Source organism: Rhinoraja longicauda, chromosome 8 (assembly GCF_053455715.1).
Source record: "Rhinoraja longicauda isolate Sanriku21f chromosome 8, sRhiLon1.1, whole genome shotgun sequence".
Lineage (NCBI taxonomy): Eukaryota > Metazoa > Chordata > Chondrichthyes > Rajiformes > Arhynchobatidae > Rhinoraja > Rhinoraja longicauda.
In genome coordinates, this window is record NC_135960.1 from 19,193,795 (window position 1) to 19,219,723 (window position 25,929).

Consider the following 25,929-nt stretch of genomic DNA (forward strand, 5'->3'; position numbering starts at 1 on the left):
CCGGGAATTAACCTAGTGAACCTACGCTGCACGCCCTCCATAGCAAGAATATCCTTCCTCAAATTTGGAGACCAAAACTGCACACAGTACTCCAGGTGCGGTCTCACCAGGGCCCGGTACAACAGTAGAAGGACCTCTTTGCTCCTATACTCAACTCCTCTTGTTATGAAGGCCAACATTCCATTGGCTTTCTTCACTGCCTGCTGTACCTGCATGCTTCCTTTCATTGACTGATGCACTCGTCCAGTACTTTTGCCAGTTTGCCATTTTTCATGACGGAGCCTCGACAATGAGTTTAGTTAGGCAGACTATTTGGCTGTGGTAGCATCTCAGGCAAGCTGATCCTGTCATTGACTTATGTTTGTACATGTGGATGATCTAACAGCTCTTGCTTGATTATGATCGAGCTAGAATGGTTGCCATCCATTGCCCAAGGATATTGAGACTTTCAGTATTTCCGATTGAATTGAAGCAACTCACCACAGAGAGGGGATGAAGCTGGCATTCTTCCAAGCTAGCATTGCGCAGTTCTCAATTCTCCTATTTTCATTTGATATTATATGCAGATATTTTTCATACGCAATTTTAAAGGATTTGCAACTTCCAAATAATTCCAAAAGCACCTTGTATTAATATAAATAATATTCCTGATAGGATTTAATGGTGAAAGTGAATACGGTGCATGCTATGGCTAAGCCTGTTTTACAGCTCAAGTTTAAGTACAAAGTACATTCTACCCACGTTATTATGGACCTCTTTACAACAGAGTTCAGTTACGGAGAGCCCCACTGCAAACCGGGCACACAAAGGGAGATCATAGAAATTTATTTGATCGATACATGCAATAATACTCTATTAAACAATGTAACAAACAACCTTTAGTATTTTTAGCATGCAGTAACAAAAATATATGTTTCAGCTGTTAAAAGGAACGTTGTATTTGAAAACAACTCTTTGTTCCACTGAGGGACTGCGAGGTAGTTGGAGCGAATCCCTTACTCTGTTATAACGGACAATTGACAATAATGGAAACCATCCTCCATCCCACCCCCCCACCCCCTCCCCATGGTCCACTATAACAACGGTTTTCTGTAGATGCACATTGTAAATTAAGATCCATGGTAATATGATTAGAATGCAGCCAGAGAATTAGTGTGATGATTTAAAACTATAAACTGTCAAGAAAAAATGATACATTAAACTAATTATTTAGCTTTACTTTGTAAACAACAAAGTGCCTTAAATTAAAGCAAAGTCCAATAAAAATAGTTTAACACTTCACATCATTTATGAAGTATCTAGAGGAACACTAGAATCACCAAGGCATAAAAAGCGACAGAACACGTACTAGTAAATGAGATGAGTATACATGGGTTCTTTATGGTCAGCATGAACAGAGTGGGATAAAGGGCCTGTTTTATTGTGCTGTATAACAATGGCTGTTAATAACCATATATTAACCTCGGTGCACATTTTAGCATTGATAGAGAGTCCTTTATTTTGTTTTGTTCTGCCCAGATTGACAAAATGCACCATGGACTTTAAGTATCTAAATCAGCTAAGGATTACATGTTTCAAAATTAGATCAATTATTTACCATCTATTACCATCTTAACCTAAACTAAAATATATTTTTGTTTCAGTTGCCTTGAAAGCATCTTGGAATCTGAAGGTGTGCATGATGGCCATTTGTATCAAACGCTGACTATTTTTTGGGGCCTGAGAAAAGTGTATTTCAAATGCTGTTAGAGTGTCTGCTTTAACTACCTCCTTTGTCAGCTCGTTCCACATACCTTTCTCAAAGTAGCTCAGTCACTAAATGTTTGAGCCGACATGACTGGGATGCAATCTTAAGCTTTTATTAATGACTCTTATCATTTCTTGCGCAAAAGGGACTTGAGTGACAAAGTGAGCCATTGAGTTAACTGTACATCTGTAAGTGATCACGGAAACAGCTCTTCTGTGTGACATTTCTGGGAATAACCACCAGATGGTGGCAAAATCATCATGAAATCAAAAATATCAAGTGATGGGTTTATTCTTTTTTTATATAAACACTTTTATAAAGAACATATTAATAATTAGAAAACTCAGATTGTGAACATTTCCAGGACTTCCTAGACGATGAAGTACACAAAGGGGATTTATGGATAGGACTGCTCAGAATCAAAAAAAGGCAGCAAAGGTCTCTCCCTGTGATGTGAGCAAGGTTGAATGTATTATACTTGTCTTTTTTTCCCTAGCTTTTCCTGGCTGCTCCTGTTAACACATTAATCTATTCTTCGGCAGCTAGATCAAAGTAACCATCACTGAAACTGAAAGCTGAACAGTAGGAGATGAAAAGCAGCCAACCCGTTTTTTTCTAAAACAAAGAGCACTATTTCAGATGCCTTCAGTTAGTGCAGCGCGTGACGGAAATTGCCAGTATTGATAGTGATTTAAAGAACAGCTAACAGCTGATAAATCAGTAAACTGAAGTTTTGCTGACAAATACAATGGTTTAGTTATGTGAAAATCAGCAATATCCTGGAATGGATCTGAAGTGTGCTTTTTGTTAAGTTTGTACGTATATACTTGCATGAAAGAGTGCAGCATATTCTATTTATTCCTGGTTAATTTGTTCATATCTTAATAGATATTGCTCAATATCCTTATTTAATTTTTGTAGAAAAGATTTTAGTTGAATTTATACTTAACATGCAAGCACTAAGTTTAGTAATTCCCAATTATGAAGATTTATTTCCATTTACAATTGTGACATTAACAAAATGCTACAAAAATAATTGTTTTTTTTACATTAAAATATCATAACTATTACATATATGTAATGTACATTGAAACAAACAGTGTGAATTACGCTCATAATAAATCAAGATATTCTGTCCTTAAAATTAATATGCATTTCCATCAACACTGCTATGCTGTGATGTTTGATTCTGAAAAAAATCAGCAAAGATAACACAAAACTAATTTTAGTTTGCAAAGTACATTCTCAAGGCATTATAAAAGTTCAACGATGTAGGATGTGCTATGGTGAACAAGAATGTCAGGTACATCCTGGATACTCACTTTTAGCTTAAATCAAACAGAATACTGGTCAACATGTGTCACATAAAGTACAAAAAGACAGAGTGTAAAAGTTAGTACAACCGCATTTGACACCAGGTAAACACAAAATGCTGGAGTAACTCAGCGGGCCAGGCAGTATCTCGAGAGATAAGGAATGAGTGACGTTTTGGGTTGAGACCCTTCACCGGGTAATGTCTCTAACATTACTATTATCTCAACCTTCATTATTATTTGTACAATAAACCCCCCAAAAGTTTTTTAAAAAGTATATTTTTGTGCATAGACACTTAAGCAAAGATACAACTAAACTGCACATTGTTGTTCGACACAAAAAGCCGGAGTAACTCAGCGGGTTAGGCAGCATCTCAGAGTCTGAAGAAGGGTCTCCACATGAAGCGCCTCCAATTCCTTTTCACCAGAGATGCTGCCTGAGCCGTTGAATTACTCCAGCATTTTCTGTCTATCTTTGGAGTAAACCAGCATCTGCCATTCCTTCCTGCATATTGTGGTTCTAGGTTTCAGACCTATGGGGCAATGATAAATCCATGGATGACGTGAGCTAGTGTGAGCATTTTCTGATTTTAAAAGATTCCAGCAACAATATTTGTATTTTGAAATCTTTGTTTAAGTCAATGTAACGGTTCAGGATGTATTCCCATTGAAGGGAAAAAATAGGGTACTGGATGGCACATAGAAATATAGATAATAGATGCAGGAGTAGGCCATTCAGCTCTTCAAGCCAGCACCGCCATTCAATATGATCATGGTTGATCATCCAAAATCAGTACCTTGATCCTGCTTTTTCCCTATATCCCTTGATTCCGTTAGCCCTCAGAGCTAAATCTAACTCCCTCTTGAAAACAACCAGTGAATTGACCTCCATTGCCTTCTGCGGCAGAGAATTCCAGAGATTCACAACTCTCGGGGTGAACATGTTTTTCCTCATCTCAGTTCTAAATGGCAATATCTATGGAGGGAAATGGACAGGGAACATGGAACAGATCAAACAGCTATGGTTAAATGATGCTGAGTTTTTCTTTGTCTTCACACAACATGGAGAATCAATAAGATCAACAGTTTTAATGTAACAAAAGAGAATAAGTTAAAGTAGAAGAATGCAACAAATCTTGGTTTCAAGTTCAGGAGAGAATAAGTATGTCAGTCCTGCTGGTTCATGAATTAACTATAAAACAGCTATTAGATTTGTATGCAAATCTCAATGAGTTGAACATCATGCAAATGGAATCAATATTCATTGCAACAGACTGCAACATTTAAAAGCAGTTCCCACACAGTGTTTACAAATGTTGCAGCCTGTTCCCTAGGTAAACAAATATACTTCTGCAGGATTTCATTTACAAACCCATACTAAAGTTATATTAATTTACCTTTACATACACAATTTTAAAGCACAAAATTAATAAATAATTAAAGGAGAAATGATTTCCAAATGAGTTTCATTCTGGTTTCATCTTTTGCTCTACCAGCTTAGTGATTGCCACAGCTTTAGTATTTTTCATGAAATGTCAAACTAGAGAATGAGACTGAGCTAAACTATTCTAGTTTTAGCCAACACAACATTTCTATGAAGAAATTGCTATCATTGATATCCAGCTGAAGAAATCCTCAGTCTGAATTTGGTATTGACATCAATGTTACTTCATGGTGTTTAGAAATTACCTATTAGTTTGCAAATAATTATTTCAGGATTTCTGCTGCTTTTAGGCAGAATATTTAGTCACATGATGTAATACTTGGCATCAACCAACCTCTGACCACGAAAGTGTAATTTTCAGAACGTGGTGGCTCAATCCATCAGAGTTAAATTAATGAGACACAAAAGACTATTGGTTATGGAAACTTGGGGAAAAATAAATAAACTGCTGTATGAGCTCAGTGGGTCAAACAATATCTATGGAGAGAAATAGACAGGGAACATTTTGGGTCAGAATCCTTCTTCAGACTGACAGAGAAGAGAGGAGAAAGCTGGTAAAAAGAGGCAAGAGTGACTACGACAAGAACTGGCAAGTGATCAAGGTAATGATTGGCAGAGAGGTCTGGTGGGGGACGAGTAGAGTGGAGATAGTGACCAAGGCAGAGGTGATGTGCGGACAACAGGGTACAAATGGTGCAATATGAAGATAGAAAGAAAGGTGTGGAGTAAAATGTAGAACCAGAGGGAGGAATTGTGGATAGAAGGGAATGGGTGGTAGAAAAATAGCAAAGGGGTTGGGCGATAACAGGATGGACAATGTGGAGGAGAGGAAAAGAACTTGGTGACAGAGACAGAGGAAAAGGAAAGAGATAGATGGGGATGGAGATATGGATACCTGAAATAGGGACATCGCAATGATCTTGTAGACTACCCAAGAGGAATATGTGCTGTTCTTCCAGTTTGCATATGGCTCACCTTGGCAATGAAGATGGACAAGGACAGATATGTCAGTATGGAATGGCTAGCAACCGTGAGCTCCAGGTGGCCCTGGCAGACAGAGTGCAGGTTTTCAGCAAACCAGTTGCTTAGCCTGCACTTGAACAGACCAATAATCAAGAGCACCAAATGCAATAGACAAGGTTAGAGGAGCAGCCCGCGTTGAATTAGTATTGTATATATTTTAAAACGTTGTTTTCCTGTTCTGCAAAAAAAATAAGAAATTCCCAATGAAAGAACGTGAGGTGCAGTGTCATGTCATTGAATCTTAAAATGGATGCTATACCAAAAATAGACACAAAGTCCTGGAGTACTCAGTGGGTCAGGCAACATCTCTGGATAAAAAAAAAGGGTGACGTTTTGGGTCAGGACACTTCTGAAGAAGAAGGGTCCAGTCCCAACCTGAAAGGTCACCCATCCTTTTTCTTCAGATATGCTGTTTGTCACGCTGAGTTACTCCAGCACTTTGTGTCTATTTTTGGTATAAACCAGCATCGGCAGCTTCATTTTTCTAAATCGTAAAATGGATACTGAAGGATGAGAGGGATGTTTAAAATGAATGAAGACAGGTTAACATAGTGGAGCAAATTAGTGGATTCCATCCAGGAAACTATTTCCTTTTTGACGTTATCTGCTCTTTATTTTTTTTAATTCCCGCTCCCCTACAGCTTTAATCAAAGGCTGTGTGGCAATACCTTCCAAGGCTCAATAATCTCTAGCTTTAAAATCCTCCCATCTTTAAATATCCAGAGTACATTAAATTGGTCTGAAATGCAATTTTACCTACTTATTGCTGGCTTCCGCTGTAAACCCGATGAGAACTGTATTTGGTACTGCTCATAATAACTTAAATAAACTGGATTAGCTAGGATCTGAATAGTTCTTAATCATTTTCTGTTGATATATGGAAGTAAACAAACTTCCTTGAATTTGAGCAATTTAAGCATCCCTGTTGAGCAGTTGAAATTAGGCCGCTTTAAGCACACTGGAGAGATAATCAGCTCAAGCCAATGAATTTGTACCTGAATAATAGGAAAGCAGTTGTTGTCAATCAGATGAGCATGACTTAATCATCCATTGACACTCAAGGCTCCAATGATGCCAAACACATGAGGCCTTATTACTAGACAAATAGTTGGAAGCCTGGAAATAGTAGGTTTATTTCCTCTGCATATTATACACTGAGTCCTGGGTCCAATGTATCGTACATCTGTATATCTTCTTAATTTATTTAACATCACCTCTGTCAGTATCAGATATTGAACAGGTTAATCAACGGTTCTTGAAGGATCATTTGAGATTGTGTAAATGTGGACACGGCAGTTTTCTTAATATTGCTTATAAGGAACTGACTGGAGCATGACTGCTTCTCCATTTCTCCCCAACTAATGCCAACCATAGCCAGTTCAACTTGGTCTCAGCATTTACTGCCTCCTCCATTTTCAATACCTTTCAATGGAAGTAGGGAGGGTTTGCCAGGCACCAAACAGTGATAGTGATGCTTGTTGGACACCCACTGGCCTCTGTAAGTAATGTCTGAGTGGACAAAGATCCACATGCAGAATATTCAGCCTGATACTTATTTTCTTGGTAATAATCTTTCTTCTGTGGCTCTGAATATGATAATACAGTATCCAGTATATAGGTTTGGCGAAGGTCAGAGTTAATAATAATAATAATAATAATATTCATTTATTGTCATTGCAACGAGTACAACGAAATTAAAAAATAGGCAATCCTGACGGTGCGTAAAAACATATACGCAATAAATGCAAAAACAAATAAATACAATTATATTAAGTACAAAAGATTTTTTAACAGTGTTGCCTAGTGCAGAAGGTAGTGTTCAGTTCTCGTATGGCCCTGGGGTAAAAACTGTTCTTAAGTCTGTTTGTTCGGGATTTTATCGACCTGAAACGTCGACCAGAGGGCAGATGAACAAACAGACGGTGGCCGGGGTGGGATGGATCTTTTATTATTTTGCCTGCTCTACTGAGGCAGCGTAGGCTGAACAGGTGCTCCAGGGAGGGCAGTGAGCAGCCGATGATCTTCTGGGCCATCGTGATGACCCTCTGAAGGGCCTTCCTGTCCTTTTCTGAGCAGCTGGCATACCATGTGGTTATACAGTATGCCAGCACACTCTCGATGGAGCAGCGATAGAAGGACATCATGAGCTTCTCCTGCAGGTTGGTTTTCCTGAGGATCCTCAGGAAGTGGAGTCTCTGCTGTGCCTTCTTCACTGTGGTGATGGTGTTGGTAGACCAGGTAAGATCCTCTGCGATGTGCGTACCCAGGAACCTGAAAGCGGGTACCCTTTCCACACAGACCCCATTGATGTAGAGTGGGTCGTATTCTACACTGGTTTTCCTGAAGTCAATTATAAGTTCCTTTGTTTTGGAGGAGTTCAGGACAAGATTGTTCACTGAACACCATGCTGCCAGCCTTTGGATTTCATCCCTGTAGGCTGTCTCATCTCCTCCTGAGATGAGTCCAACCACAGTCGTGTCATCCGCGAACTTGATGATGGTGTTGGTGGGATGGGTGGGGGCGCAGTCGTGAGTGTAGGGGGAGTAAAGGATGGGGCTCAACACACAGTCCTGTGGTGAGCCGGTGCTCAGTGTAATGGTGGAGGAGAGGTGAGGGCCTATTTTGACGGTCTGGGGGCGGTTGGTCAGGAAGTCCTTGATCCATTGGCAGATGGTTTGGGAAAATCCAAGGTCAGAAAGTTTGGTCACCAGTCTGCTCGGGATGACTGTGTTAAAGGCAGAGCTGAAGTCGAGGAAGAGCATCCTCACATAGCTCCCCTGGTGTTCAAGGTGGGTCAGTGCAGTGTGAAGAGCAGTGTCGATGGCATCCCCTGTAGACCTATTTGCTCTGTAGGCAAACTGGTATGGGTCGAAGGTGGGTGGGAGGCTGGCTTTGATGTGCTGCAGGACCAGTCTCTCGAAGCACTTTGTGATGACCGGTGTGAGTGCTACCGGACGGTAGTCGTTAAGGCCGCTGATGACAGACTTTTTCGGCAGTGGGATGATTGTGGCGGACTTCAGGCAGGGAGGGATGGTGGATTTTAAAAGGGACAGGTTGAAGATTTTTGTGAAGACCTCAGATAATTGGTCTGCACATTCCCTCAGCACTCTGCCCGTCACACCATCGGGGCCTGCAGCTTTCCTGGGATTCACTGCTCTGAGCACGCGCTTAACATCATACTCCTGCACAGTGAAGGTGTTGCTGTCAGGTGCTGGAGAGGGTGTTATGTCTGCCACTGCAGCTTTCACCTCGAAACGAGCAAAGAAACAGTCAAGTTCCTCTGCCAGCGAGGCGTCGCCGTCAGCAGTCGTACGGTTGCTGGTCTTGTAGTTGGTGATGTGCTGGATGCCTTGCCATACCCGCCGTGGGTCATTGTTGGTAAAGTGGTCCTCAATCTTCCTCTTGTAGGATGCTTTGGCATCCTTGATGCCTCTCTTCAGGTTGGTTCTAGCAGCACTGTATAGAGCTCTATCACTAGACCTGAAGGCGGTGTTACGGTCCTTGAGGAGAGACCTGACATCCTTTGTCATCCAGGGCTTCTGATTGGGATACAACTGGATACGTTTGTCGACGGTGACATTGTCAACACAGTTTTGGATGTAGCAGAGTACAGTTGATGTATACTCCTCCAAGTCCTGATCCTCAAAAATATCCCAGTTGGTCCTTTCGAAGCAATCCTGCAGCTGCGAGGAAGCTCCTTCAGGCCATGTCTTAACAGTCTTTATGGTGACTGGAGCTTTCCTCCTGAGTGGGGTGTATGCTGGAGTTAAGAATATGGACAGGTGATCTGACTGCCCCAGGTGTGGTAGTGGTGCTGACCTGAAACCCTTCTTAATATTTGAATAAACCTTGTCTAGTGTGTTTTTCCCCCTGGTAGCACATCTTATGTGTTGTTCAAGTTTCGGGAGAACTGACTTTAGGTCTGCATGATTGAAGTCCCCGGCTATGATGTGGGCTGCTTCTGGATATGTGCTCTGTTGTGAGTTTATTGCACCGAGCAGGTAGCCTAAAGCTGTGCTAGCGCTAGCATTCGGTGGGATGTAGACTGCTGTTACTATAACCCCTGTAAATTCACGAGGAAGGTAAAAAGGCCTGCATTTAACTGTTAGGAACTCCAGATCAGGAGAACAATGGCTATCCATGATTTGGATGTTAGTGCACCAGTTGTTGTGCACATAAATGCATACCCCCCCCCCCTTGCTCTTACCGGAGTCGATGTTTCTGTCCCAGCGAAACGCTGTACGCCCGGCTAGCTCAATGGCTCCGTCTGGGATAAGTGGATGAAGCCATGTCTCTGTTACTAAGAGAATGCAACAGTCCTCCACGAGTTTGTTTGCTGATATCTGTAGTATTAATTCGTCCATTTTGTTGATGATGGATCTGGCGTTGGTGAGAAACATGCTAGGTAGCGGTGGTTTGTGTGGCCGTCTCTTTAGCTTGGCAAGTATACCGGACCGGCATCCTCACTTTTGCTTCCTGTTTCTCCTCCGCCTGTTCGCGCCGACAACTATCCACGGAGAGCCCGGTGTCCTGGCTATCTCTTCCGGTATATTTCGTGGGTGTAGCAATTCGCTCGTAAGGTCCCGATTGCACTGGAATCCTATGATCAGAAGATCCTTGCGGTTGTAAGTAGGATTTGCCTGATTTGCCTGATTTGCATGACTAAAATTGACTAACAGACATAACACAGATAACACACATAAAAAGCACCGAAAGGGAGAGCTGTGAGCCGCTGCGTCCGTGCGCGCCGCCATCTTGGACAGTGGCCCAGCAGTAGAGCTGCTGCCTCACATCGCCAAAGATCTGGGTTTGATCCTGACTATGGATGCTGTCTGTACTGACTTTGTACAATCTTCCTGCGATCGTGTGGATTTCTGATGGTTGTTCGGTTTCCTCCCACATTCAAAAGATGCGCACATTTGTAGGTTAATTGACTTCTGTAAATTGCCGCGAGTGTGTTCGATGTTTAGTATGGACACAGTGAGCCAAAGGGCATGTTTCCATGCTACATCACTAAAGCTAAAACTATTTGGGAACGTACAGTATGATGTGCTTACTCTGGTGAATATGTTAAGCAATTGAAAATGAAGGTGGTACTTGGAGTCCAATGTGAGAAAAATCTAAGTTCATTCACATCAGTGCAAGGAATAGAAAAGCAAAATATATTCACTTCATTGAGTCCAAGATGCGGTTTTGCAAAAAGATTCAGTAGCATCAGACAATACACACTGGAGGTTCAATAGACAATAGGTGCAGGAGTAGGCCATTCGGCCCTTCGAGCCAGCACCACCATTCAATGTGATCATGGCTGATCATTCTCAATCAGTACCCCGTTCCTGCCTTCTCCCCATACCCCCTAACTCCGCTATCCTTAAGAACTCTATCTAGCTTTCTCTTGAATGGATTCACAGAATTGGCCTCCACTGCCTTCTGAGGCAGAGATTTCAGATTGAGAGATGTTAGAGCACACTCAGAATTAAAGAATGTACCTTTAGAATGGTGATGAGGAACAATTTTGTTAGCCAGAGGGTGGTGAATCTGTGGAATTCACTGCCACAGACGATGAAGGCCTAGTCATTGGATATTTTTTAAATCGAGATTGATAGGTTCTGTTTTAATAAGTGTGTCAAAGGTTAAGGGGAGAAGGCAGCAGAATAGGATTGTAAGGGAAAATAGATCAGCCATGATTGAATGGGAGAGCAGACCTGATGAGCAGAATGGCCCAATTCTGTTCCTATGTCTTATGGTCATATGGTAATTGAAATGTACAACACTGAAATAGATTGACAAATGAGAGAGTGAAAGGCTTGAGTGTTTAAAACCAGGAAGCACCACTTCAGGTAAATCGATTGATTGAAATTAAATAATTTAGCAGTTTGAATTTTTGGAACTTTTTGCCCAAACACACTGTAGACACTCACTTAAAGAGTATAGAAATCTGATTTCTATCCATATTTTTCTAATGGACATTCATATAGTTACATTAATATCTGGAACTAATTTAGCACTCAGCAATGAGGGGCAGCTTAATGGAATATCTGGTAGAGCTGCTGCCACACAGAGAGCCAAGGCCAGAGACCTGAGTTTGACCTTGATCTCAGAAGCTGTCTGTGTGGAGTTTGCATGTTCTCCATGACCTTATGGGTTTCCTCCAATGCTGGGATGAATAGATTTTGGATGCCTGAACATTTTTATCAGACCATATTCCAGCAGAGATAATCTCCCCCCTCAACTCCATCCAAGGACCCAAACAGTCTTTCCAGGTGAGACAGTGGTTCACCTGCACCTCCCCCAACCTCATCTATTGCATCCGCTGCTCTAGATGTCAACTTCTTTACAACGGCAAAACCAAACGCAGGCTCGGCGATTGCTTCACTCAACACTTTCGCTCAGTCCTCCTTAACCAACCTGATCTCCCGGTGGCTGAGCACTTCAACTCCCCCTCCCACTCCCAGTCTGACCTTTCTGTCATGGGCCACCTCCAGTGCCATAGTGAGGCCCACCGGAAATTGGAGGAACAGCACCTCATATTTCGCCTGGGCAGCTTGCAGCCCAGTGGTATGAACATTGACTTCTCCAACTTTAGATAGTTCCTCTGTCCCTCTCTTCCCCTCCCCTTCCTAGATCTCCCACTGTCTTCCTGTCTCCACTGTAAGATTTGAGATTAACAAAGGATGTCACAATCCGTGGGTCCTAAAATGGCCGCAGGACCTCGTGACCAGCCACAAAAGGTAAAAACCTTACATCCCAGTCTCTAGGTTTTCTGCAAAGCCACGGCCAGAACAAAGGATGGGTATTGGCCATGCAGAAACCTACGAAACCAGGTCGGAGTCCAGACACTGGGGCGCTGACATCAGCATACTCACAATGCCCCAAGCCGACCTAAACAGTTCATCTCAGTGAGGGGGCACAATAGCCCATAGAAAACTACCTGGTAGGTGATGGGAAACCAGTTAACACCCATCACCTCACAATGAAATCCCAATTCACACCGTCTGGCCATCCCCGGTATCCCCGAACATAAGCGCAGATCAGAAGAAAACCTCATACATATCTTTCTGAACAAAGAGATTCCAAGATCTGGCGGGAGATAGGATGGGTCAGAAACAGTATAACTGGCCACTACTTTTGGGTGAAAAAGTTAAGTCGGAGGGGAGTCGGAACTGAGGGCAACTCGAGAAGAAAACCTGCAGGGAACGCAAGCAGGCAAGTTAAGACGGACACAGTCAAGAAGAAAGTCGGAAAGAAGAACGGATGCAAGAGAGAGGAACAGGCACGCAACTCGAGAAGAAATACTGCCAAACGAACAGCCAGTAACCCCAGTAATAGCCCCATGGTGAGCATGCACTCCAAATTCTACATATCCTGGACATAGTTTAGTGTAGAGGGGAGGGTGGTTGTGAATAAACGTTGGGTGTGTACTAAAATATGTGTTGGTCAAGGTTGCGATGCGTCGTGCGTTCCCCATCTTACAGTCGTGTATGTGTCCTGCAGAACTGTGTTTAAGAATTCATAAGTAAAAGGGTATTCGTGTATATGTTTTGTGGAACTGTGTGTGTTTCAAGAATTCAGCGAAGAAGGTATTCGGATATATGTCTCGTGGAACTGTGTGCTTTTAAGTTTTCAGCAAAAAGGGGTATTCGGGTATATGTCTAGTGAACTGTGCGTTTAGTGATTAATAAATAAAAGATATCCATGTATTCGGTATGTGTATTATAGATATGTCTTATAGAACTGTATAAATATATTCATGGACAATAGTCCCAAGTGCTGAATAAAAGCCTTTTCATTTTAACCCTGGTTTTGAAATCTGGTCTGGTTGAATTTTTTCTGCACTATAAGAGCTCCTGCATCTAAGCCCAGTGTCTAGAACCGTAAGGGGTGAGTGGGTCGAACCACTCACGGGGAACCAATGTGCACGGCCTGGTCAAGGGATCAGAGCAAGGCACGGGGACCTTAGGTCGGGCGAAAGCTCGGTGCAGAAACCCCTTACACCACCTATATCCTTCCTTTGTCCCGCCCCCCTGACATCAGTCTGAAGAAGGGTCTCGACCCGAAACGTCACCCATTCCTTCTCTCCTGAGATGTTGCCTGACCTGCTGAGTTACTCCAGCATTTTGTGAATAAATACCTTCGATTTGTACCAGCATCTGCAGTTATTTTCTTACACTAAATATATCAGGGGTTGCCCTCCTTTTCCATTTATTTAATTCGAAGAATTTTGGAAAGCCAAGAGAATCTGATCTAATAGACATTATTTTTTTAAACTCCATATGTTGGGCTTTTTATAAGTATCATGCAAATAGTCTGGAAGAACTTTGGAAGTCCAGCCTTTGGATCAGTAGCCTTCCTGCCTGGATAATCATGTGACCTTTCACAGTTATGAAACTTTATTCTGATTAGAAGGGAACAGAACATGTGTGCTGTTGAGACCAGAATCTGATTTATCTTCATATTTTTCCAATGGACATTCATATAGTTACATCAATATCTGGAACTAATTTAGCACTCAACAATGAGGGGCAGCTTAATGGCAAACCTGGTGGAGCTGCTGCCACACAGAGAGCCAAAGCCCGGGTCTGAGACCCGAGTTTGACCTTGATCTCAGAAGTTGTCTGTGTGGAGTTTGCATGTTCTCCATGACTTTGTGGGTTTCCTCTAATGCTCCCTCTTTCCACCCACATCCCAAAGATGTGAGAGTTTGTATGTCAGTTGCCGCTTTGTGTCATGAGTGGATGAGAAAGTGGGATAACATGGAACTAGTTTGAACAGGTGATTGATGGTTGGCTTCCAGATGGTGGGTCGAAGAGGCAGTTTCCATACTTCGATTACAGTGCTATCTAAGTTTTCCTCTTGCTGGCGGGGATCAAAACAATAGAGAAAGGACCAGTATCATCCCAAATCTTTGATGATCTCACAACAGAAATATTTATCATTGGAAGTCTTCATTAATAGTGAAATTAATCAAGCAATGGTCAACTGTAAAACTGAAGATCCAGGAATTTCAGGAGGCTCAGACATTTTGCTTGATACTCGTTAGTCTAATCTACTCCAGCAGAAAGAACAAAATGCCCATTCATGCAGTGTCAGTGTGTTCCAACGGTGCTACTTGTTCATTTAAATACAATTAAAATTTGCTGTGTGCATTGACATGATAAGTAGCAAATTTGAACTGTAGTAAGATTCACTGAGTTTGCCATATTAAATTAAAAGTTTGACTCTTGAAGCTATCTAAAATTTTAACGAATGACAAAAGCATTAATGACTGTGGTTTATGTGAATTGTGTATTTCAAATGGTGGCTTTAGACATAGTAGAAATGTTTTAAAAAGCTAAATATTAACAATTAAATAAATATATTGTTAAAATAAGTTCACATTTTTACCTCCTCACTATAAGGTCAGATTTATGTATTGAGAATATGAGAAAAGACTTTATAGTTTGTGTCTTTGGTTTCTCAGGTGTGTATTATCAGGATCCTACCATTTTATGCCAGAGGATGCAGTTGGAAACATGACAAATAAAATTTTATGCAAAGCCTTCCTCTAGAAACATGTTCCATATATCCACTACTCTGTGAAAATCTTGTTTGCACCACATTTTGATAATAGGTGGAGAAGTCGAGAAAGCTATTAAAGAAGCATCTGGGATCCTTATGTAACTTGAAAAAATAACAAGGTAACAAAGTCGGGATATTAGGTGAAACCTTAAGTTATCTTGTAGGGCTCCATTTAGACTAATTTTATCGATCGAGGGCATTCCATTTATGAAAGAATATCGAGGGAAAATGCAGATGAGATTTAACAGAATGGCACCAGGGACTTATTTGGTGGAGAGACTGGAGAAACGGAGGTTGTTCGGGTTCAAGCAAATTGAGATGAGCCTTGTTCAAGGTATTCAATATTCTAAGTTCTTTAATGAAGTAGCTACTCAGTGGAGATGGATTAAAACTGCTTGAAAGAATCGGAGGTGAAGTGAAGAGAAAAAAATATTTTGCAGCTTCCAGCGATCTGGAATTCATTACCTGCAGTAGTGGACATAAATTCAATTGCAACTTTCTAAAGAGGTTTGGATAATACCTGAAGGAGAAGTATAATTACAAGCTATGGAAAAAGAACAGGGGTGGGTGTGAAGCTAATTAGAGAGTTCTATCAAAGAACTGGCATCGGCAAAATGGATTAATAATCTCCTTGTGTGATATATCATTCCATAATTCAAATCTTCAGTAATATTACCAACCAGTGTTTTCTTTGATCTCAACATGTTTCTGTGTTCTATTGACTATTTGCCCATTTCCATACTTTCCCCAGACAATGCTTGAAGACGGCAGGAAGTAATGTTGCAGAAACAGTACGTGGAATCCCAAAAAGCCAACACAATGATATATTGCAGAAAATAATATAGCTTGCTGCAAAATGGTCAAAGCTTTGGAGATCAAAGCTCATGGCGTCTAGCAAATCTCAATTCTAATTTGAGATTTCATGACCATCAGAGTCCGAGGTTCTCAGATAGTATTTTAGAACTTTATTTTATCATATATTCATATATTTATATAGGGTAAGTAATTACAGTTCAACCCCATATACTTTCATCCGAAGTTGGTAAATCCAATTTGCTGCATCACGGTTCTAATGCACCTCAGATGTGAAATCAGTGCTTCCAATTTTGTTCACCTCAAGCAATCATTTGTGATCATAAAACCTTTATACAGTGCATAAGGAACACATTATTCTTTATCCACACATGACACCGATAAAATAATAACATGTAGATTTGCAACATGTCGCAAATAATTTTTTATCTTGCAAGAAAAAAAGGTCACAACCGTTTATGTGTGTAATCAGTAATTTTCCAAAGATTAATGCAAACTGTAATTTTTTTTATGCATGAGAAGCAACTCAGTACAACATACAGGTTTGATGAAACAAAAATGTGGAAATCTTATAGATGCAATTTGTTAATGTGTCTGCCACTTATTTCCTGGGAATAGTTGCTTTGGTTTGGTTATTGTAAACTACTTAAGGACGTATATTGTTCAATTTGCAATTATCATCACTGGAAACATAACTTACACTGCAGCCCATTGCAGTCCATTTAAGTAGGTCTAACTTAATCAGTCTGTTAAGGAAATGGGAAAGAAAGTGCCTTGCAGCATTTTTAATGACCAAATTGTTACTTTCTGCACTTGTTTGAATAAAAAATAAGAACAGTATCAAAACCACTGATGATGAAAGTAAAACTCTGATGATAAATGAGATTTATCGAATTGTATTTCACCAGCTCCAGGAATGCAAACAAAATCATCAGTCTGAAGAAGGGTCTCGACCCGAAACGTCACACATTCCTTCTCTCCAGACCCGCAGAGTTACTCCAGCATTTTGTGATACCTTCGATTTGTACCAGCATCTGCAGTTATTTTCCGAAACAAAATCACCTGGTCTTTTCACCTTTACAAGTCATGTTGCTTTCCATTAAAGCTAACCAACTCTCGCACTCACTTTGTGCTATTGATAGTGATAAATGTCATCTCAATTATTAGATGATTTTGAGAGATGTAAAAGAAGATAGAGCTGGTGATGGACGTGATGGATAAATGAACAAGGCCATGGGAGAGGGTACCATCAAGGTCGGTGGCAGAGGCGCCCCGGGGCGACAAAGGTGGACGGCAGAGGAAAGGGACGTCAGTTCGTTGGTTGTTCCATATGTCCAATGAAGGCAATGGCTAGAGCCTGCTGCTCAGCCAAAAATCGGAAATGTGATCAGGATCAATCGGTTTCAAAGTGGCCATCCATGTGCAATCCTTTCTTTTCAAATTCATTAAATGGAGGCATATTGCCAACCACAAAAAAATCAAAGTGAACTCTTATAAGGACCTATTCAGTTGCAAATGAAGTACTGCAATCAATTCTGGGGCCATATTTTACAACAGATGTGAAGGCTTTGAAAAAGGTGTGGAAGAGTTGAACTATAATAATTCCAGATGGGTGACTTCAGTTTGTGGATAGAATGGAAACATTGAGCTTAAACCTCTTGGAACAGAGGAGATTGTGAGGGGAGGGCAAAGATATCTCATATTATGAAAGGCAGACACAGTGTATTTAAAGACAGTGGGACATAGAATTGGGCAAATTCATTAAAGCTGATTGGTAAAAGTGACAAAAGGAAAAAAAAACATTGTCAGACAGCGAGTGATTAAGGTCTGGAATGCCTTCCTAGGGGTGGTTGAGGAAGCAGATTCACGATGATTAAATATCTGAAGAGAAATAATCTGCAAGACACTGGAGAGAGGATGAGAGTGTGGGACTAGCTGGATAGCTCTTACAGAGAGTCATTACAGACTCTACGGGCCAAATGGCCCCATTCTGGAGAGTAATAATTCAGTGATTCTGATCTGAGAAGTTAGACTACCGCAGATCACTTCAAAATAAAACATTAACAATATCTCTCAGGTGAACATCAGCTGGTGCAGGAATTTTAACACTGAATAATGCCACGCTTGTTGCCATCACATAATAATTGCCAGTCCTGGGAAAGAGCAGGAGAAATTACCATAAAACCTCCAAAGCAATGGAGCCGTGTTAATTATTTATTATGCAGTAAACACTGTGAAACTGAAATCCAACAGAATATGGAAATATTCCAAATGTAGAAATCTATTATTTATTTGCCTTTTTTAAAATAACATTAAATACTGAAAATCTCAGGGAATTTCTATCTCTTCTCACTAATTTGCCAGAGATATCTGGAACAGTATATATTTTAGCAGTTTCTAATGATTATTCATTAAGAACTTTGCATATATAATGGTGGGCTGAGGTGGTTGGGAGATGGCAGAGGGGATTGAAAATGTGCTGGGGAAATGGTGTACAGAAATAGGAAAGCCTTGCTGCAAATGAACAGGGTTTGGGTGAGTTGGCAGCTGGACAACTGCATACAATATTGGGTTACTTATCTTAAAGGTAATTTACTTGCACCAGGGGCTGTTTATTTTTTTAAAGAAAAGTTTACCAGGGTGATCCCTGAAATGTCAGAATTTTCTTGTAGTAATCGTTATATTGCCAGACCTCAAAATAATTGGACTCACAGGGACACAAACATTAAGTATGACTCTGGCGGTCTAATTGTCCAACTAGAGTTCAGAAAGATATGTAATCTCTGAAACATTTTGGAATGGATTGTTCTGCCAATGTTTAAAAATGCGCTTTGCCTATGGCCACACTTAATATGTGCGACCCTGGGGATCTAATTGTCCTTGAAGTCTTTCTGCTATGAATGCGACAGAGGAGTCCCTGAGCATTCTCTGGGATTCAGGTGGCTGCTTCTCAGACTTCCCAAAGAATGAGAATAATAACCATTTGGCAAAAAGCTGCCGTCCAAAGACTTTGATCAACTGTTGGATGTCTGGAAGCATTTAGATACTTTCCAAATGAATCTAAACATTTCAAAAAATACATTTAAATAAAAACATTCTTCAATGGTAAAAAAAATAATTGAAAACATTCCATGCTTCGGATCCTTCAGTTCAGGATGGCTGTGTTCTATCAACAGATTCAGCACAGAGGAAGGATGGGCAACATATCACCTGACCTTCTGCTCATTTCTATCTTCCAGGTCACAACGTGTAGACATGGAAATCAGGAAAGAGCTGATCCACATTCTCTCAATCAGCCTCCTGTAATTCTCTATGATCAAAGTTCTGAAAATCACAACATTCTGAGGAAGCTTGACAGGCTAGGTGCAGAGATGATGGGGGATTTTTTGAGCCCTTAAACATGAAACCAATCCCTTTGGCACAACTCGTTCATGCTGATCAAGTTGCTTAACTGAGCTAAATACCACGCCTGCACCTGTGCTATATCCTTCGTTTTCCTATCCATGTGCCGATCCAAATATCTTTTAAATGTTGCATTCATATTTCCCCGTACCACTTCCCCATGCAGATTATTTCCATATACGCACTATTGACTGCATGAAAAAGTTACCATTTAGTCCTTTTCAAATCCCCATAACCTCTGGCTTTAGAATCCCCAGTCCTGAGGAAAAGACTGCAGCTATTCGCCTTATCAATGCCTCACATGATTTAATATATGGGAGATAGATAGTTCCTTGGTCAGTATGGGTGCCAGAGGTTACGGGGAGAAGGCAGGAGAATAGGGTTAGGAGGGAGAGATATATCAGCCGTGATTGAATGGCGGAGTAGACTTGATGGACTGAATGGTCTAATTCTACTCCTATCACTTATGATCTCATGAAAACAAGATCAGATCAGCCTCAATCTAATCAAATGGCAGTGAAAGCATTGGAGGTCATATAGGTTTGTCCTGTTCCTATTAACTACATTCTAAAATAGTGAAACTTAAAATTGAAATCAGTTATATGCTTAAATCATAAATATGCAGCTGTGTTTAAAAATGCTCTGGGAAATTAAAACAGAACTGCAGCTTTCAAACTACCTTGCCAGCTGTAGATTGGCCACAATAACCTCTACTGCCCAGATGTGACATTCAATTGTAGTTACTCCATTTAATGGTCTTTCCCACATTTTGTTCCACAATGAATGATTAACAAACTTGAAGAATGACCTATCAACCCAGACCACACTTTGAAAAAATAAAGTTGATCCACAACAACACATGGAATGCATAAGCTAACAAATATGACATTTGAAAAGTTTTACATAAATAAGTACACCTGATGGATTACTCATCTGTTCTCTTTTGCAGCTGTTGACTGATATTGTAATTTATTTTTGCAGCCATTTTCTGCTGACCCTCCTGAGTATAGATTAATCTTTCCTATTACATCTGCCAAGAACTGCAAACAAGGGTTTCTCTATGATCTAACTAATGTTTTGTCCAAGTCTAACATTACTTCCTTGGGTCTTGGGTCCAATAGTCCAAATACAAAACTTTCTGTGACAAGGAAACACTCTGCATTAACATCTTCCCTTTATTCCTCTGCTAAGTGTCAAACATCAGATCTTTGCCAACAGGAGAAGAGAGGAATATCATGGAGACACAAGAGACAGCAGATGGTGTAATATAGCCCTGTACAAGAAGGGACAGAGCCAGCTGTACTTTTTGAGAAGGCTCCTCTACTTCAACGTCTGCAGTATGATGCTGCAAATGTTCTACCAATCAGTGGTGGCCAGTGCCATTTTCTTCGCTGTCGTGTGCTGGGGCAGCAGGTTAAAGGCAGTGGATGCCAATAGAATTAACAAACTCATCAGGAAGGCTGGTTCCATCCTGGGGAGAATGTTCCTCAAACTGTAGAGCCTCTTGGACAATACAACTCACCCCCTCGATGACACACTGGTCAACCTGAGGAGTACCTTCAGCAACAGACTGGTTCCACCAAGATGCAGTACAGAATGCCACAGGAGATCCTTCTTCCCTGTGGCTATCAAAGTGTACAACTCCTCCCCCTTCTGTCATGGAGTAGACTGACTCCCTCCGCCCTCTCCAATCTTTGCACATCCCCAATCCTTTCCACTCGTCACTTTAATTTCATGTTTCATGTATTTTGTGTTTTATGACTGTTGGCAATTTCCCTCCTGGGATAAATAAGGTTAGATCGTATCGTATGGTAAAAATAAAACTGCCGTAGGACTCAGTGAGTCAGACAGCATCTGTGGAGGCAGAGGGATGGTGAATATCTTGGGTCGAGACCCTGCATCAGTTCTTGTGCGAGATCGTGTCTGAAATTGTGACAAACCCTCTGGCTCCACAGATAGTACCTGAACCACTGAGTTCCTCCAGAAGCTTATTTTCTGCTCCAGGGAGATATCATGCATTTGCAGTTTAGGATAGACTGTGCCCAGCCGTCATTACCCTCCAACTTAGACTACCCCAGATAGCCTTCTCTATCCTCTATTTATCCTGATTCCTAATGACACGTTTAGATGTCTTCACTCAGAGTTTGTCTTTTTTACTCCCATCCTACCCACCCCCAAAGAATGAACAATGTGCTTCAAAATCTTCCCCCTTCTAGCATTTCCCAGATCATACATACTCAGTGAAAATGAAGAGTCACCTAGGGAATATACTTATAGCAACCAACTAACTCATGTTCACTCCATTCTCTAATAGATTTCTCTAAAAAGGTGTTTACAATCTGTTGAATACAAATGGAGTTGAATTTCATATTCACTGTTTGTATTAAAGTGCACTTCTCTTTTCTTCAATAACCTATACAATATTGGTTGTATTGATTTCATATGAGCGAAAATCAGGTCTGTTCCATGAAGCCTGAGCAACTTATCCTGCCTGGGTAGACACAAAATACTGGAGTAACTAAGCGGGTCAGGCAGCATCTCAGGAGAGAAGGAATGGGTGACGTTTCGGGTCAACCCGAAACGTCACCCATTCCTTCTCTCCTGAGATGCTGCCTGACCTGCTGAGTTACTCCAGCATTTTGTGTCTATCTTCAATTTGAACCAGCATCTGCAGTTATTTTCCTACACAACTGACCCTGCCTGATTACTGCCCAGGCAGACAATACTCAAGACCACTTGCCTTGGATTTTGTACGAATCCTTTGCAGCATCTTCTGTACTGTCTTCTCAATGTTCAGATATACAGCATTTAATAGACTCCCTTCCACAAAGTATTCTCTGGGTCCTATAAAGAATTTGGTTAACGCAAGATGCCTCTTGGAATTACAGGTCAACTGCACATGTCATGTAATTGCTCGTCTTAGTGCTGAACAACTTGCGACTGTTCCCTTCTGTGCAAAACAAATGGGCTTACTTATTCTGACTAAAGAGCAAAACCTGACTGCGCACAGATCTAGAGTAAATGTGTCACTTCCAACGTATTTGTGGGCATTATGATTGCATTTGGTGGACTCATAGAGTTGCTTGAATTGGCACCAGGACATAAAGAACACATTCAGTCCTTACGCCCATTCTAGTTTTCTGGACAAGCAATTTAATTGGCCTTATTCTTCATCTTTTTCCACATAATTCTGCAATATTTTCTCCCTCAAATACCGACACACTATCTGCTGCTTCCACCTTTACAGATTACACACTGGTGAAGGGGTTCTCTCTGGCATCATTCAAGGCTCTTTCAGCAATCTTATGGTTAAAGTGTGTACAAAGAGGCTCCTGCATTAGAACATATTACAGAAAGGGCACAAGGAATTAATTCACAAATTTTAGGCAAAATGGTATACTCTTAAATTCTGCAATAATAAATGTGCTTTACCCATCCACTTCAACAATAGCAGTAGTCTAAACAAAGAGATGGAAAAAATTGTGGAAACACAGTTAGGATTCACTGTGATATTTTGATCTCGTTATTCTTTATAGGTCGCAATTCCATATTCCTACCATCTTTCATATAACAAAATCTTTGCTTAAAAAAGGATAGGAGATTATTTAACTCTCTGGTATTCACCCAGGACAGTTTTGGCTGCCTTTTATTTGACCCGAATTCTTCCAATCATACCACATATTGTGCACTGCACGCCACTCCCATTTTGTATGAGATAGCTTTATTCAGTTTCTAAGTGATGTTTTGCCAGTTGTAATTGGCAACATGAATGCATCCCCTGCTGAAAGAACTGAATTCTGAATTCTGAATGGAAATGAAGAGGAGTGAATCATCATTCAGAAATCGGGATAAATATTTTCATTTCCATTCCCTCTAAAATTACTTGCAATTCCTTATCTGTATTTGTCCCATTCATTTTCATAGGAGAAATTCATTTTCATAGGAGCATGAACTTTCACATTTTAAGTTTATCTCTTGCATTACAAATTATTCTGGTCTCCCTGTCATTTTAACTCATTTTAAGCAACCTACCTTAAAGACAGGAATGACAGTGTGTAATGAATGGTGCTTTCATAAATGGAAGAACATTAATTGATAATGTCAATTATTTATGTCATTGTTTATGTCAGCTCAGATTTGCAAATTGCATTAGATCCATTGTGAACCAGTTCCTAAAATGGGTAATATATCAGAAAATTCCAAAAGAAATTGTTAAAACAGTAAGAACATACCTGCCATTTTTTAAGGTTATTAAATTCCAGCAACATCTGTTCCAGCCCAACTTAGACTTAGTGTTATATATATCACTCACACCAAAAGGAAACTTGGCCAAGAATTAAAACAGGCATTTTAATAATGTCTTCACTGATAGAAGGGGAATTAGCTTCCTTAAAATATGGCAACATTTGCTATTTATATACCTAATTCTTAATTCCCACTCTGTCATTGCAGAAGATTTTTTGAGAGGTTAGAACCTGAAAAATTAGTGAGATTATGTATTTTCTATATTACATATTATTCACGCATTAATATTTACTATATATAGATTGAGACAGGACAATATCCTCCAAGAAATCATTAGAGATGTTAAAGTTATTTATCCTTCTGAGTTTCAATCTTACTATTTTGCAGAATATATATCTCAATTATGAAAGAAGGATATGGTGTAAGCCTATTAGGTCAATTAAATTCCACTATCACACCCTGTCAATATATCTCAAATATTAAAGAGGGATATAGTGTAAGCCGATTAGGTCAGTTAACTCTCCCAATCACAACTTGTCCCCTGATTGTACAAAAGCCAAATGATGTGAAATTTCTTTCTGCAGGTAATCTCACTTCAGTTAGGTTGCATACTGATTGCTATGTAAATTTCATTTTCAATGCCTTTAAATTTAGTGTTAATCTTGGTATGCTCATCATTTTCTTGTCATTGGGAATGGTGCAGCTTGTAACACTGTGCAACTTAGCTCCTTAGAGAAAGGGGAAACTATGATCTCTTTTTATGTGGTCTGTGAATATGCATGGAGGTCGGAGACCAAAATTGCACCACCAGTGGCAATACTTGAAGGAGGTGGATTCCTCTGTAAATAGAACCAAACTAAACATCATTGCAAATAGTTACAGGAACACTTGTGTCACAGCAGCATTCTGAAGACAAGCTCATGATGGAGAACTCACAGTCCTCCTTAATTCAAATTATGCTGAAGTAAAATGTACCCCTTACGGTGGAGTGGCAAAACACACAGGGACCAGCTAGACATGCTTATCCCACTGTCCTGGAAGAGATTCTACTACATGTTTTAGATCTCTCATTAGTCTGTGTGCTGCATGGATCTGCATTAATTCATAACAATTTGTTCCATTTGTTTAAACCTCTACTCCAACAGCAGCATTTCCAACTATGCTCTTCTTAATCTCCTCTCAGATCTGTTGATTGTCTGACTCTTGGGACAATCTTTAATAGGACTTTACTGGACTTTATCTTTAAACATTGTTTCCTTTATCCTGTATCTGTACTCTGTGAACAGATTGATTGCAATCACGTATAGTCTTTCCGCCTATTGGATAGCACGCAACAAAAAAAGCTTTACACTGTGCCTAGGTACACAAAATAATAAACTAAACTAAACTCAAAGGTTTGATGTTTGTTTTAAGATCATTTACTTGGTAAATGACTCATTCCAGTAATATATTGGGAACTGTTTATGTGACCTTATGGAACATAGTGTTCAGAAATAGCTCCCATTGTGCCTATTTTGAGTTCATACCTTGGGGGAAAGCAAACAGGTTTTTGCACTAAAGTTACTCATGGTAAAATGCATAGCCATTTTCCCATAAAAGTCATTATCATTCCACCCAAAATCCTTACTGGAAGATCCAGGTACAAAATATGTCCTGTCACTTTTGAATTTAATGAAACAAATTTGCTATAGACAAGAAGTCTCTTCACATTGGACATTCAAGTTGCTTATTATGATAGTGAAAAAATGTATTTAAATTAGGAGTAGCTATTTGAATGTTGCATCTGCTCTGCTATTCAATTAGGTCATTGCTGATCTATTACCTCAGGGCCACATTTCTGCAAATAACTCATATCCATTGATTCCCACAACATGCAAAAATTTATTGAGGACTGTCTTGAATATAGTCAGTGACTGAGCCTCTACAGCCATCTAGAGTACAAAGTTCCAAATATTTGGTACGATTAATAATTGAATACTTCAGAAGAATTTTGTTTCATCTTTGTCAAAATGACCATCCACCTATGTTGAAACTATGAACCCGTCAATATAGCCATTCCAATTGGGAAAACATTAGCCCTCCATTTACCCAATACCATTTTTATAGCTTGCAATGGAATCACTTCCTATTGTTCTAAATAAAAGTGAGGCCAATTCTGCTAATTTCTTCCACATAAACCAGTTATGCCAGGTTATTATAATCTGGTGAACCTTTTCTTCTTTAAGAAATGGGGGCCAGAATCCATGCACAATATTCCAGACATTGTCCTACCAGGACTTTATAAAATTGTACAATTTTTACTTCTTTGATCTAACTAACTCTTCTGACGATAAATAAAACTTACTGTTTTATTTGCCTGCTCCCCCTGCATGTTAACTTTCAGT

At 40.2% G+C, this 25,929-nt stretch overlaps 1 protein-coding gene across 2 annotated transcripts in view; it reads right to left on the reverse strand.

Moving 5' to 3' along the window:
• The window catches only part of arhgap15 (Rho GTPase activating protein 15), a 630,681-nt gene that overhangs the window by 458,125 nt on the left and 146,627 nt on the right, over window positions 1-25,929 (reverse strand). The window lies entirely within an intron of this gene.